Below are 7,837 nucleotides of genomic sequence, written 5' to 3' on the forward strand. Positions count from 1 at the left end.
CTCTTGGACTGAGGGCCTCAGGTTCTCACTGACTGCTGGCCAGAGGTCTCCTTTGATTCCTTGTTACATGGACATATCCATAGGGAAGTTCACAACATGACAGTTTGCCTTCCCCACAGTGAGGACTCTCTGAGATCAAGAGAGAAAGGGCTTTCTGTAACCTAACCTCAGAGGGGGCACCTGTGATCTTTGCCATAGCCTACTAATCAGAATCAAGCCACTAGGTCCAGCCTGCACTCAAGGGGAGGGGATTATAGGAAGGGCAAGAATACTAGGAGGCAGGAACCACCAGGGACCCTTTTAGAGGCTGTCCACCACAGGCATTGAACTCACTGAGTTTAGAAGCCTAGCAAAAAAAACAATTAAAAAAAATGAAAACCAAAAAACGCTTCTCCCAAGGTCAGTTTAGTGGTTTGTCAGTCAATGAACAATACTTGTGTATCTTCTCTATGTAGGAGGTAACTAGTCAGTTAGGTGCTCCAACAGTACAAAGTATGCTTGAATCTTTCATAAAATATTTGCTCTATCTCCTCCTGTTCCAACATGTGGGGCTTATGTTTATTTCTTTGTTTTATTGACTCTATAGTTACAGAATATAGAAAGTAAAAATTACTTGAGGACATGGGATAATCTGTTCTGGGTAATCCTGTTGGGGAAGTATTTAGGAGCATGTAAATATTATCTAGGGTTAATAGAGGTAATATAGCTTAGAGCCTGAGAGTTTTGACCCTGTAATCGAGGAGTTTTAAATTCAAATATTGACTCCAGCACTTAGTAGTGGTGTGACTTGGGCCAAGTAAGTTAATTCCTCTGTCTCAATTTATTTAGCTACATGATGAGGGTTAAAAATAGTTCCTGCATCATAGGGTTATTATATGGATTAAGTAAAGCCATGCATTTGAAAAAAGGAGCAGAGTCTAGCACACCATCGGTACTCAATAAATACCATGCTATTATATGATTTATTGGGATCTTGATGTAGGGTAGAGGTTACTAGGTCACTTCTAATTGAGGAATCTGGAATTCAGGGCTCATTCTACCTGTTAATTAGAACTCTACACTATGCCAGTACATTTGCCTTTATTCCCCCCCCTCTTTTTTTATTTTTTAAATTTATTTTGAGAGAGAGAGAGAGAGATCAGGATGGAGGAGCAGAGAGAGAGAGGGAGACACAGAATCCCAAGCAGGCTCTGCACTGTCAGTGCAGAGCCTGACACTGGGCTTGACTCGGGGCTCAAACTCACAAACTGTGAGATCGTGACCTGAGCTGAAATCAAGAGTCAGAGATGCTTAACCAACTGAGCCACCCGGGTGCCCTTTTATTTTCCCCTTTATACCAAGAATTCGACCGTGCTTTAATGTCCTTTAATAATACATTTCACACTCTCCCCACACATCTTCTTTGCAGGGTGGAGGCGGGGTCAATCCTTACAGTGTTGACATATTCCTTAGCAAAATCCACCATTATCATTTTATGGCAACCCATTTGCAGGTAAATATGATGTATTAGAAGAAGAATTCCTGCCTTCACCAAGCTTGAAGAGTGATTTATATACAATGACAGGTTAAAATGAGCTAGTTTCCCACGCTGATATAAAACAGGTATTGGGAATTTTGTCCTTCCTGGTCCCTGACTCTGCTCACTTAAAAGGTGATTTATTCTGATCTACTCCTCTATTTTTCCTGACTTTGCCATTATTTTCTCATGAGCTGACATCACTCTAAGTTTTCTTACTGCTTTTTGTCCAGGAGGCAAGTCTCCAGAAATCACTGACCCTCTTGCCTTTATTTTTTTTTTTAATGTTTATTTATTTTTGAGAGAGAGAGAGGTGGGGGAGGGGCATGGAGACAGGAAGACAGAGGACCCAAAGGGGCCTCTGCACTGACAGCAGAGATCCCGGTGCAGGGCTCGAACTCTGGAACCGGTGAAATCATGACCTGAGCTGAAGTCGAGCGCTTAACTGACTGAGCCGCCCAGGCACCCCTCTTCTTTATTTTGACGAGGCTTTGTTTACTCCCTGCAGCAGAGTCAGTGTTTACATTCTCTTTCGAGTTTATATCAGCCCCAATCTTGGGATTCGGGGGGCCCCATCCCCCCTCCACCACCACCTCTTATGTTTCCAGCTCTGCCTGGTACCGGCCAGAGTGAGCTGATAGGAATAGGGACTGGTGTTGTTCTGTGTGTTCCTGGGAACGTTGTAGCTCAACATTCATGTTTATCTGCTCCTCTGAGTTCTTGTTAGTTTGATGCCTTTGGTTGCCTGGGGCATAGGAAATAACATGTGTTTTGATTGATAGCTTTGAGTTGTAATAGATAATTGATGCCGTGCATCCTCAGCCAGTTACCGTTACCCAAACCATATGGTTTTGTATGACAAGGAGAGCATCCTCTTAAGAAAGAAAAAGAAAACAACTGGATATCAGCAAGTTATTCTTGTAAATATGTATAGTTCCAGGTACTCCTTGAAAACAACTGAACTAGGCCTTCACCCCAAAACTTGAGTACCCGCTCTGTTTAACGTTGCTGACGAACTGAAAACCAGTCAGTTTCTTCTTGCGTTGAGAGTTTCACCCTATGTGGAATCAAAAGGGACATTGTGGTGCCAAGGGGATCAACAATTACGGTACACTAATTGCATGCCAGCCTCTGAGCTCAGAGCTTTACTTGGTCAGCTCATCGAACACTCACAACCTTAAGAAGTACTACTATCCCCGTACCACAGAGGGGAACCTTGAGGCCCAGCGGGGGCTCCAGAATTACACATAGATGGTTGATCCAGGATTTAGTCTCAGCTCTGTCTGATTCTAAAAGCTCACTCCTACTGTGTTGAACAGAAGGGCGCTGTACTGGTCAACAATGTTGAGGCCCAGCTCTACGTCGCAATAATAACAGCTAAAATCTAGGCTAATGTTAACAACTCAGGGCGAGAATGTGGAGAAACAGGATCTCTTTTGCACTGCTGGTGGGAATGCAAACTAGTGCAGCCACTCTGGAAAACAGTATGGAGGTTCCTCAAAAAATTAAAAATAGAACTACCCTACGACCCAGCAATGGAACTACTAGGGATTTATCCAAGGGATATGGGGATGCTGTTTTGAAGGGGCACGTGCACACCCATGTTTATAGACGCACTATCAACAATAGCCAAAGTATGGAAAGAGCCCAAATGTCCATAGATGGATGAATGGATAGAGAAGATGTGGTATATATATAAATATATATATATATATATTTATAAATTTTTTTCAACATTTATTTATTTTTGGGACAGAGAGAGACAGAGCATGAACGGGGGAGGGGCAGAGAGAGAAGGAGACACAGAATCGGAAACAGGCTCCAGGCTCTGAGCCATCAGCCCAGAGCCCGACGCGGGGCTCGAACTCACGGACCGCGAGATCGTGACCTGGCTGAAGTCGGACGCTTAACCGACTGCGCCACCCAGGCACCCCTATATATATATATATATTTATATATATACACACATACACACAATGGAGTATTACTCGGCAATCAAAAAGAATGAAATCTTGCCATTTGCAACTACGTGGATGAAACTAGAGGATATTATGCTAAGCGAAATTAGTCAGTCAGAGGAAGACAAATAAGACTTCACTCATATGAGGACTTTTAAGACACAGAACAGATGAACACAAGGGAAGGGAAGCAAAAATAATGTAAAAACAAGGAGGGGGACAAAACATAAGAGACTCTTAAATACGGAGAATAAACAGGTTACTAGAGTGGTTGTGGGGGGTGATGGGCTCAATGGGTAAGGAGCATTAAGGAATCTAGTTCTGGAATCATTGTTGCGCTATATGTTAACTAACTTGGATGTAAATTAAAAAAATAAAATAAAAATAAAAATAAATAAATAAAAATAAGAATAGCTAAAATCTATATAAGGGCTTCCTAAATTTCCAGGCACTGTTGTAAGTCTTTGGTATTCAGTCCCCAGAACAACCCTGGGAGGTGGCTATTATCTCCATTTTACAGATGAGAGAACTGAGGCATGCGTTGCTCAACATCATAGAGCTTTTAAGTGGCAGATCCAGAATCTAAAGGCAGGCAGTACGACACCACAGTCTCAAAAATGCATCTAAGCTCCCATACTTGCCAGCATATTTGATTAATGAATCAGGTTATTTGCAAATCCCTTTGTTTCAGTTATCTATTGCTACATAACAAACTACTACAAAACTTAGAGGATTGAAGAAATCACTTTTATTTCGTTCATGATCCAGAATTCGGGATGGGCTCAGCTGGGGCCTTCTTGGATCCACATGGCATCGGTTGGGGTGAGCTACTTCCAAGATGACTTACTTCACATGCATGCTTGGTGTTTTGTTCTTTCTCTCTCTCTCTCCCTCTGTCTCTATCTCTCTCCCTCCCTCCCTCTATGTCTCTGTTCATATGGGATCCCATCTCTGTGTGGCCTGGGCTTCTCACAGTATGGTAGTTCCGGGGAGGTTACATTTCTAACCCGGCAGCTGGCTTTTAAGATGCAGAAAGAAGTATTTGCCAAGCCGACTGAAGGTTATGCTTGGAATAGGCACTGCCTCACTTTTACCGTATTCTAAAGGTCAAAGCACTCAACAGGGCCCTACCCAGATTTAAAAGGTAGAGAAACAGACTCCACCTCTCGCTGGGGTGGTAGCAAGGTCACATTGGAGAACAGCATGTGGGGTGGGCCATTTTTGAAAAATGTAATCTGCCACACCCTCCTTCCCAGCATGATCAGTCATGGTTTGGAGACTTAAATGTCACAAACAGAATCAATCTGGTAAAGGAATTGCTGTTTACCTCACAGCGCTGTGTCATTTATTTTAGCACTGTAATTTAAGAGAGTGTCCTTACATAATATACGAAGGCATGTCTTATGCATTAAGCCTACAACAAAGCAATCCAACGGTGTTTCTTGATGGAATAAAATTTCATAATTTTTGATGCCCAAGAAAAGTATCCGTCAAGAGAGACCCATTCTTCACCTAGATTTGAAATAACTCCCAAGGATGTTAAATGCACACTGTGCATGAAGTCGGACTGCCTTTGAAAGAGTATGGCAATTAAAGGCTGTTAAACTCCATTCAGGAGCTATGAGAGCAGGTCACACCACCTGGCTTCAGTACCAACATGTTTTTGCACTGTATGGCATTTCCAATAATGTGCAGTATGGCTCTGAATTCAAAATGGAGGTGTCTCTGTTGCGTGGAATCCATGACTGGTAACAACATTTCCGATCTTTTTTTTTTTTTTTTAAATGCCATTTGCCAGTGTTGTTAGAATTACCAAGTATTCATCAAAATAACAATGGTAACTTTTCTATGAATGTAGCATGCTGCTATAATCTACACTGAATTTGCATAAGTAACTGCTACCATCCCTATTCTTTTATGTTTCAGTAAGTATTTATCCAATATCCCCGTACGGTTTGCTACTGTGTGTTGTTACAAAGAGCACAGCAAGAAAACTTGGGACCTGGCTGGTTTATCATACTGGGTGTCAGTGTTCAAGCCAGTGGTACTATTAGAATTACGTATCTTCAGGAATTTTGTAATAGCATTCTCAAGACACTGTGTGAGAATTTAGGAACTCACAAAGTTAAACAAATCCAGTTAAGCTGGATCCAGATCTTGACCCACCTCACATTAAGGATAAAAACGTACCTGTTCCTCTAAGCTTAAGATGAGAAATAAAGATCTTTCACATCTAATCAGACAAGGCATTTTTGAACAAAACAGATTGTCCAAGCTTTCTTGCTTACGGTGATTATATAATCACGTGAACACTTTGAAGAACAAGGCATTTAAACAGAACTTACACTCTGTTCCATAAGCTCCTTGGTTTTCTTTCCGAAGGGAGATATTACATGATTTGACCTCACCCAATATTATTTCACCTGTTATTTAACAATTATAATTGGAATCACTTAAACTCTCATTCATCAAAGATCAGTTGGAGTATAGGACTCTTGGTTGGAAAATTCTATTCACCCTGGACTTGACCATTATTCTATGGAGAGCGTGCATTCTTGGATTCTGACTGTAGCCAGGTGCTTTGATGAAATGTGATCCAGGGACCAATAGATGATGACCTTGTTGAAGAAATTAAGGAAGCCCTTAAAGAAGATTGCAATACATAAAGATATCCCTGTGAAAAAGGGAATGAGATATCAGAATGCCCGTGGTTTCATATCACTGTAACTGGTATACACTCTACTCACTGTGTACCTTTTGCAGGTCAAGTTTCCAAGAACTGGACTCTGACACAGAGATTTGCATGTAAGAGGTTTATTGCAAAGTGTTTTTTGGATTAATAACTATGGGAGAGTGGAAGAAGCAAGATGGATAGAGGAAGAAGTTGAATTGAGAAGCAATTACTAGAAAAGCCTCAACCAATCATATGGACTGGCCCTGAAGAATGGTCTCGCATTGGGTCAAATGGGGCAGCTCTTTATGTACCCAGATTGAGCCGTCATTGGCTATGGGTTCAACATGGGAAGGGGGTATGACCTTGGATGATGCAGCACTCTTCAGCAGAGGACAATTTCTAGAGAGGGCTAACAGATAAAGGCTTGCAGCTGCCAACACTCTCACAACCTGAAGAAATGAGAGCTTCAGTCTGCAGGTAGCATCTGAGCTGCACATCACAGCATCCACTACAGTATTTATACTGTATAAAGCAAGCACTCTTGCAACAATTAAAGACATTTGCATCTTTCTAGTTATTAACGTCTACTGAGTTTTTATTCTACAAACGGCACTCATTCCTGAGCCCCTTCGTGATAATACTGAAAAAGGTATTTCAGGAATATCAAGCAGTTATTCATTTCTTAACCTATCAGTGCATTTTCGTGAACATGTATTACTTTTTCTTACAACCCATGTTTCACCTTAGGGGGAGAAAGTGCCAGATAGTTCTTGAGGCATTGGTTGCTTTGTACTCAAAAACAATGTCATCTGCATAACCAAAATCCCACACAAGTTGGAAAATGAAGATCTGCTATTATTTCAGGATTCTAACACTTTCTGACTACCTCATTGTCATGCCTTCACAATTCATAAGAATCCCTCTGCTATTTTTTTTTCTAAAACAAGCCTCACTTATTTCTTTGTCTATTTTTTCCATGCTTCCACATGCTTCACAAATATTAACTCATTTAATCCTCAAAATGACACGACGGGTTAGGTAAAATTATTACACACATTTTACAAGTGAGCAAATGGAGGCACAAAGGTTAAGTAAATCACACAGCCAGTCAGTAGTAGAGACAAGATTCCAACCCAGAAAGTCTAACTTCTAGAGTCGCTGTTCCTTATCCCAGTGCTATGCTATGCTCCCTTGTGATATCAGATGCTGATGCCATGTGTCTTCTGATACCCCACATGAAAGATGATGTGAGATCTTAGATGTGAAACACCCATTTCCCACGTCTTGGAGCTATTTAAACAATTTATTAGTCCCATGCGATGCCAGTTCTGCCTCTTAAATGTATATATGGTATGTATGTGTGTGTGCACGCACATGCGTGTGCGTTGAAAAGAAAGTGCTGCCGAAGGTGATAAGGGGGTAAAGCAGAGAGTGTGAATAAAAAAGAAAAGATCTTGGTACATATGAAATTTATGTTCTTATTCTAAGAGGAAATAATCATATTATTCGGCCAAGATTGTGTCCTAGAATCTCATGGAGGTCTACACTAGAAGTTAGGCTGGTGGTCTAAAGTTACTCCTGATAAAAAAAAATTTAAGGATGGAAACCTAAAGCCGTTGCATCCAGTTCAGATTAGTTAGGAGATCCTACCAAAGTGATCTATTTTTCCATGTGAGATTAACTAAAAAA

This window comes from Prionailurus bengalensis, chromosome X (assembly GCF_016509475.1).
Source record: "Prionailurus bengalensis isolate Pbe53 chromosome X, Fcat_Pben_1.1_paternal_pri, whole genome shotgun sequence".
Lineage (NCBI taxonomy): Eukaryota > Metazoa > Chordata > Mammalia > Carnivora > Felidae > Prionailurus > Prionailurus bengalensis.